The sequence below is a fragment of the Pteropus alecto genome, unplaced genomic scaffold (assembly GCF_000325575.1).
Source record: "Pteropus alecto unplaced genomic scaffold, ASM32557v1 scaffold195, whole genome shotgun sequence".
Lineage (NCBI taxonomy): Eukaryota > Metazoa > Chordata > Mammalia > Chiroptera > Pteropodidae > Pteropus > Pteropus alecto.
In genome coordinates, this window is record NW_006438073.1 from 2,741,734 (window position 1) to 2,750,798 (window position 9,065).

Sequence of the window (9,065 nt, forward strand, 5' to 3'; positions counted from 1 at the left end):
CATAATCCCTGGAATGGTCTTTCACTGTTGCCATGTAATCTTTTCATATGATATCTGATTTAGTTGGAAAGAAATTAGTAACTATGCATGCTTAAAGGAAGCAGTTTAATAAACAGGATTTTAGAGAAACTTAATTAGAATTACAAAGCAATACTGGTGAATCAGTTGCGTTATACAGAATTACTAGGTTAGAAGTAGCTTTTAGGTAAGTGTGGGTAAACCTGAGGCTTCCGTACCACCATTGTCAAGCGCATTTAAAAATTTGTCTTTTTCATTTTAAAAAATAGGGGCGGGAGTAACTATCTTTTCCCTTAAGTTTATTGGCTCATTCAAAAATGATTCAAAATTATCCTTCTCAGATCACTTAGGTGGAGGCCAGCCAGACAGTGGAGCTGGCTGGAGCTGTGACATGGTCTCTCAAATGAAGTTCAGCATACCGGGCAAAGCCAGCTGTTTGGAGATGCGCAGGGCGTGTTATGTGGTCAGGTAGCATGAGAAGGGCCAGGAGGTATAGCCTACACTTAAAGATTTAAGTAGTCAGTGGAAACCCACAGGGCTGATAGTCAGGGAATAGGATTCAGGAGTGAAGCGAAGATGGGCGGGTGTCACAGGCTCTGCCTCATAGACCTTTGACTACCTTTATATAGGAGGTACAGGCAACGAGAAGCAAACAACTGCCATTTAAAATCATTTATATTCCTTGTCAGCATGTATGTGTGTCCTATTAAATAGTTGCCATTAATTTAAACACCTGTTGTATTTTCAGGTCATAATTTTATACAAATTGTCTTATGTTGGTATCATTTTTAGTACTTGTGGTTTTTTTTCAGTTAGAATTTAGGTTGACTTCAGGTATATTTCAATTGTCACATTTATCTAATCTACAGATATGTACATGTAGAAGATAGATAGATAGATGGATAGATAGATAGGTAGGTAGATAGGTAGATATATAGGTAGATAGGTAGATAGGTAGTGCTCGGTTCGAGGTATAAAAGTCGAGTGCCTGCTTGCAAAGTTTTCTGTTTTATAGATGTGGAAATTGAGGCCTAGAGAAGTTGAGTAACTTGCCTCATCTCAGGCCCTCTATCTGGGGAGCTAGAGTTGGATTCCTGCTCCTGTTCTATCTCTGTCACAATGGGAGGGATGTTTTCCTTTATCTTTGTGACCTGTCTTGCTGTTTAACTTGGCCTCTTGTCGAGGAGACAAGTGAACGGAAAATTGCAGCCAAATCTTCTAAATATTATAATCGAGATTTCTTCTGATATCACAGAAGAAACAGTTTTTATTCCGTCTGATGACTTCAAAACAAATTTGACAGGGGAGTTCATCCTAGAGTCCAAGTTTGAAAGATGAGTAGGATTTTGCCCAGAAATGGGAAAAGTAAAGAGCCGCCAGTACCTCCTGGGACTGTGTGTTTTGGGGCCTCCTGTCAGTGGAAGTGCTGGCCACCAAGGCCAGTGTTCTGAGGTCCCGCATGGGAGGTTTGGAGCGGCATGCAGTTCGCGTGCACGTTCCTGTGTGGAGGACCTATGTGGAAAGCATGCCGTTACTAAGTCGCGGATTAGTTTTACTGCATTACAAATTGGGTGTCTTTAAAACAACACACATTGACTATCTGAGCGTTTCTGTGGGTCAGGAGTCCAGGCCCGTCTTAGCTGTGTCCTCTGCTCTGGGTCTCAGAGGCTGCAGTCGGGGCGTCCTGCCGGGCTGCATTCTCATCTGGAGGGTGGACTGGGGGCTTAAGCAACAGAAATTTATTTCTTACAGTTCTGGGGTTCTGATTTCCAAGGTCAAGTACCAGCAAGGTAGTTTTCGTGCTGAGGCCTTTTCTTTGGTTTGTACACCTCGCTGTGTGCTCGCATGACTTCTTTGGGTGTGCAGAGGTGTGGGGGTGTGGCCGGGGTGGGGGAAGAACACGAGAGGACACACACCTTGGCCTCACATCTTATTATAAGGACAGCAGAACTGTCAGATTAGGGCCCACCCTTATAGCCCCATTTAATCTTTATCACGTGCTTTTGGGCCCTATCTCCAAATATTCGTCATGCTGGGGTTAGGGCTTCAACGTAAAAATTTGCGAGGACACAATTCAGGTTAAAAAAGTCTTCTTTTCACAGTTGATTCATATCAAGGGATACTGCTTGGAGTGGTTTGGAGGGCAGTTAAGTTATAGACTTTTTCTATAGACTATTTTCTCAGTCAGACCTGGGAAAATCCTGACTCCATCGTGTTGTAGTGTGATCTTGGGCAAGTTACTTAATCTAGATGACTTCCTTTAAGTAAAAATAGTGGTTTACAGGATTTTCGCGAGGATGCTCATGTTGTTTGTAAAGCACTCAGCACAGTGCTCCGCTCACTGTAGGCACTCGTTAAATGGTGGCTGTTGTTATATTTGTGGCTTGTTACAGAAGATATTCTGTATATCTTCTTCATCTTTTTCTTATTCACATTAAATAATAAATTCTCCATGAATTCTTCCATTTCTTCCAACCACAAGTTATTACCCTCAGTTGAACTCCCATAGGGCTTTATTTTTCTCTGCCCCGTGGCATTGACAAACTTGTTTATACCTTGAATTATTTATATACATCTCATATTTTCTGTTATAGTTTATATTTCTTAAAACCAAAGACCATCTTATCTTTCATAGTGCTTTGCACATTAATATTTGTTCAGTTTAAACAGTGTTGAATGAATGAAATGAATATGGCCTCTTAGGTAACTTGTTTCCTCTTTTATCTAAATCTTTGTTTCTTAACTTTTTTCTAACTCATGCCTCCTTTTGATAAATTTTCTCACACCTCTTCCATTCGTATATATCTTCCAAAAGCCCAGGTTCCTCCTCACCACCTTGGGGAGCTAGAGTTGGATTCCTGCTCCTGTTCTATCTCTGTCACAATGGGAGGGATGTTTTCCTTTATCTTTGTGACCTGTCTTGCTGTTTAACTTGGCCTCTGTTGTTGAGACGAGTGAATGGAAAATTGCAGCCAAATCTTCTAAATATTATAATCGAGATTTCTTCTGATATCACAGAAGAAACAGTTTTTATTCCGTCTGATGACTTCAAAACAAATTTGACAGGGGAGTTCATCCTAGAGTCCAAGTTTGAAAGATGAGTAGGATTTTGCCCAGAAATGGGAAAAGTAAAGAGCCGCCAGTACCTCCTGGGACTGTGTGTTTTGGGGCCTCCTGTCAGTGGAAGTGCTGGCCACCAAGGCCAGTGTTCTGAGGTCCCGCATGGGAGGTTTGGAGCGGCATGCAGTTCGCGTGCACGTTCCTGTGTGGAGGACCTATGTGGAAAGCATGCCGTTACTAAGTCGCGGATTAGTTTTACTGCATTACAAATTGGGTGTCTTTAAAACAACACACATTGACTATCTGAGCGTTTCTGTGGGTCAGGAGTCCAGGCCCGTCTTAGCTGTGTCCTCTGCTCTGGGTCTCAGAGGCTGCAGTCGGGGCGTCCTGCCGGGCTGCATTCTCATCTGGAGGGTGGACTGGGGGCTTAAGCAACAGAAATTTATTTCTTACAGTTCTGGGGTTCTGATTTCCAAGGTCAAGTACCAGCAAGGTAGTTTTCGTGCTGAGGCCTTTTCTTTGGTTTGTACACCTCGCTGTGTGCTCGCATGACTTCTTTGGGTGTGCAGAGGTGTGGGGGTGTGGCCGGGGTGGGGGAAGAACACGAGAGGACACACACCTTGGCCTCACATCTTATTATAAGGACAGCAGAACTGTCAGATTAGGGCCCACCCTTATAGCCCCATTTAATCTTTATCACGTGCTTTTGGGCCCTATCTCCAAATATTCGTCATGCTGGGGTTAGGGCTTCAACGTAAAAATTTGCGAGGACACAATTCAGGTTAAAAAAGTCTTCTTTTCACAGTTGATTCATATCAAGGGATACTGCTTGGAGTGGTTTGGAGGGCAGTTAAGTTATAGACTTTTTCTATAGACTATTTTCTCAGTCAGACCTGGGAAAATCCTGACTCCATCGTGTTGTAGTGTGATCTTGGGCAAGTTACTTAATCTAGATGACTTCCTTTAAGTAAAAATAGTGGTTTACAGGATTTTCGCGAGGATGCTCATGTTGTTTGTAAAGCACTCAGCACAGTGCTCCGCTCACTGTAGGCACTCGTTAAATGGTGGCTGTTGTTATATTTGTGGCTTGTTACAGAAGATATTCTGTATATCTTCTTCATCTTTTTCTTATTCACATTAAATAATAAATTCTCCATGAATTCTTCCATTTCTTCCAACCACAAGTTATTACCCTCAGTTGAACTCCCATAGGGCTTTATTTTTCTCTGCCCCGTGGCATTGACAAACTTGTTTATACCTTGAATTATTTATATACATCTCATATTTTCTGTTATAGTTTATATTTCTTAAAACCAAAGACCATCTTATCTTTCATAGTGCTTTGCACATTAATATTTGTTCAGTTTAAACAGTGTTGAATGAATGAAATGAATATGGCCTCTTAGGTAACTTGTTTCCTCTTTTATCTAAATCTTTGTTTCTTAACTTTTTTCTAACTCATGCCTCCTTTTGATAAATTTTCTCACACCTCTTCCATTCGTATATATCTTCCAAAAGCCCAGGTTCCTCCTCACCACCTCCCTTGAAAAGACAGAAGCTAGACTTTTCCTGGAAATCCTTAACAACTGATATTATTTCATCAAGCTCTACTTCTTTGTGGTATGTTATAAAAACAATAATTTTCCCCCTTTTCCAAATAGAAAATTATAATCCTGAATATACATTTTCAGTTGCACCCTCAAGCCAGCCCGCATTCCTGTTTATGCAGCATCCAACCATTTTCACCTCTGAGAATTGCTGTCCTAAACCATTTCTGACATACTGTAGAAGCCTGTTATAGGAGGTAGCCATGCTAGCTAGTATTCTGTGCACAATGTGTAAGAGAATTCTGTGTCTTCACTTTATTTGCTCCTTTTATAATGAAAGGTGTTAAGTTAAATTGATAATGCATTTGGAATTGTGAACCCTATTTTCAGAAACAGTTATAATGTGTTTAGCTTAAGAAGTGATCCTAGGCATGCATTATAGTTTTATAATGCCTTTTTTCCCAGAACTTAAAGCACTTTGTAGATTTTAACCTTATGAACATTCAGGCATCCCTGTGAACCACGTAAAAATTGGAGACCATTGGTCTTTTTCTGCAGGGGAGTAAAACGTGGTCAAGAGGTCAAGGAGGGGCCTGCCCTCCAAAGCACGCTCCCCCTCCCCCACACCGCACCCCCATTGTGTGTACTGGATGGGCTTCGTCTTCATGTTCTCTAGCAGTGAATTTGTCATGTTAGCTTGCAGCACAGGAGTGGGGGGCAGTGTACCAGTTCTCTTTACCAGGCTAGCTAACAAAACACACACAGCGAGGTCACAAGATAATAGAGCAAATTTATGTGGTGATCTTTCTTTTTAAAGGAATTCTGTGGCTGTACATAGGAATCAAAATTTAGTGTACTGAAAGGAAAGTAAATTACATCTGGTCTCTTGAGGCCTCTTTTAAATTTAAAGCGACCCATTTAAAAGAGGCCTAATTTGGAATTGGATTGCATTGAATAGGGGTTGTTTTAAATGAGTCCCCCTATCCCATGGAATTATTTTATGCCTTTGAATATGACTTAGTTTTGCGTGATCAACCCTGCTTTTATGGAATGATGAGGATGTGGGTAATGCACCTGTGAGCTTGGAGGGGGCAAGATTTAGGGGCTTTTGCAGAATTGGGCATTCTTTCTGAAAAGGCAAATTTGTGGTGAAGAAAAATAGAATATTTGGCTCGTTTGATGCTTATGTGGATCTGTTTGAAAATGCGATGATCTCGGTAATGTGGTCTCACTTTGAATGATACTCAGTAACTTAAAAATATTTAGAAGACCCTTCTATTACTAGTAGACTATTAAATGGTAAATAGCAAGCAATGAATTAAGTATGTGTATCTAACAATAGGTACTAAAATATTTTTGAAAGACTGAATGAACGTATGCTTATGTGTGTCTTAGATATGCTTAAAATGCGTATATTTTGTTATTAGTCATAAACTCCTAAAATTTCTGGTCATGCCTTTTTAAATTAGAAAGTGTAAGGAAGGAAGTGTTTATGAAATTGAAATGATTAGCAGTAGACAAGTCTGCCAGTCTACTATAGGGCTGCTCTTTATCTTGATATTTACATATCAAGATATATATTTTGTAACATAGGTTAAAACTTAACTCTAGTGGTGAATCTGTGCTTTTTGCCTTCTAGTTATTATTTAAATACAGTAAACATCATGCCCTGAACCCTAGATTTGCACATTAATTTAGCAGAGGGTATTGACATAGAGTGTAATAAGCATAAAACACTTTCGACTTTCAGGCTGAAGGGGGGATACTGTAACTTTGGTTTTCCTCCTTTATCCCTTTCTCCCCTCACCCATTTTTAAAATAGCAGTGCTTTTCATACTGTCAGAATTTCGTGTTGTGACACCCTACTCAGAAGTTATGACAGCAGGGTAATGACAGCAACTGCCTCCTGAGAATCAATCAGGCAATTAATTTTGTAAATGAAATGCTGATTATACAAAGCTTCACATGAGAGGCCCAGTGATTAAAATCAATTTAACAAATTGTTTCAGGTGGGACTTGATTAATAATTTGCCATAAATGCTGAGGATCTATGACCAGCATACCTTGTTGTTACTCTTACTAGCCAGCTATATATAAAAATTCCTTGATCTTGCACTTATTACCCAGCTATGTATAAAAATCTACAGGTAAGCTAAGCCGTTATCCTCTCACACTGGGATAGAAGCCCTATATATGCATATATGCACGTGCACACACTCACACACACATATTCACTCTGGTTGTTTGTCTACCTGGGTAGACCTAGCTAACGGTGAAAATAGAAGGCATTATTACTTTTTTATATCATCCTACTTTACATTTTCCTGTGTTCTATTTAAAAACAAAAACTTGCCCAGACATTTGGGTACAACCAAGTTAAACAGATGTTTTTTCTGGGAAGCACGTTTCAGTCTTTCCTTATGCTAACACATATTATGAATCTTAAAGAGTGGCTTTGCTTTATAGACATTTTTTATTCTTAATCACAGGGACAGCTATAAACATAGTTCGAGAAATGAAGTTTTAAGAATATTAAAAATAGTGACATAGCATGGAAATAAAAAATGTCTATGTTTGGAGCATTATAATCTGAATCTAGGAGAAGTCGCGATTGGAATAGGAGACACAGCTGATGTCTCTCACGTTCATATACCAAACACTTATAAGTGCCTGTTACAGGCCAGATTCAGAATCAGGTTTCATAGTTTTTTTTTGTTACTTATGATTGACACATCTAGGATGGCAGAACAATATTACCTAGAAGAGGATGGCCTGGAGAGGTTAAGGTGCACTTGAGTTTTATTTATTTATTTGTTTATTAATGAAATAATAGCAACAGCAATTATCCACTAGGCAAGAGAAGTTGGGGCTGTAGGGGGATTGGGGTGAGGAGGACACTAGTTCTGCCTTTAAGGACCTCACTGGGGGGACACCAGCGTAAGCAGAGTCACAGTTGGTTATGATAAATGTTCAATATCTAGTAAATAAGAGAGTCACAGTATATGGCGGGAGTCCTGAGAGGGCAGAATACTTTATCTGGTGGTGCTTTGTGGGGTCTGTTTCACTGTAGAGGTGGCCAAAGGCGTTTGGGAAGCAAGGGTATTCATTCCCGAAGGGGGTGTAGTAGATGCCTTAGAGCATAGGCAGTGAGGTGTGCAAGGGGGCTGTCCAGGTTCAGCGTGGGCTAAGACTTGACAGGTTGCAGGTGTGTCACCTTAAGGTGAGCTGTGATTATTTGGACGATGAACTTGTGGGTTTTGAATTTTTTAGACCCCTTTATAGCTCCCTACCTTTTGTCCTTCAATGTATTGATTAGATTTCTGGTCAAAGAATGAGTCAGAAAGGAATATCTGTAAAACTCAACATTCCTTTTGCTACTTAACCATGACAGAAGTTCTGGCAGGGAGTAGGGATGATTCTAGAATTATAGAATGCTACAACAGGAAGGGACCTTAAGAGTTCATCTCTCAGTCTCTCACTTTACATGTGAGGAAGTGAGGTTCGGGAGTGAAATTGCCCAGTAGTAATGATCTCTAACACTTAATTGATCATTCGCTATGTGCCAGGCACTGTTCTGAGTTGTTGTGTATTTACTGTGCTATTTAATAATTATAACACTATGAGGTCGGAGCTGTATTATCCTACCTTTTCAGAGGAGGAAGCTGAAGTTCAGAGAATTTACATCATCTGCCTAAGGTCACACAGTAAGTGGGAGCCAGGGTGCAGGCCAGGAAGATTTCACCTCGACCCTGCTCTTCTGTACCAGGGCTTCTGAGGTCCTGTGGCTGGATGGCAGGAAAGTTAGGCTTCATCACCATAGAAAGTGCTTAAACTACTAATTAGTTGGTGGTCTCTGAACCCTCTTCTTTATCCAACTGAAGCTTTGTCAACCAGTTTTGGAATAATTCTCTTTTTTATTTGTACTGAGATTTAAAAATCCTCAATATGTTCTCGTTTGGGTTAGTCGCTTTATTGTAAACCAGAGACAGTCTGCTCCCGCTGCTAGGGGAGCAGGTCTGTTGAGTCTTTTGTGTGGGTGAGGAGGGAGCGGGGTCACATGCGAGGAGTGGCGGTTATAAAGCATCTTTTGAAACTTATAAAAACAAATCGGAGAGAATTCTGGGTTAAAAGATGGCACATTTCAAATCTTTAAGGGCTGGTTTGAGATCTTTTAAAAAGCATAGTAAGAAACGCCAAGAGACCAGAAGCCTCATTACATCTTGAGCGATGAGCGATAACCTTAAAAGGTGATTTGTGGGGAAGGGTCTCTCTGCACCAGAGCAGGGTTTTAACCAGATTTTTTTTTTTTTAATTAAAAAATTTTTTTTTTCTTTTTTTGTGGAATGGAAGCTTCCTAAGAATTTTGAAAGCGTCTTTTAAAAACATGTATTCAGTCTGTACTTTGCCAACACCAGTACCTTTAGGAAAAGTATCGCGACC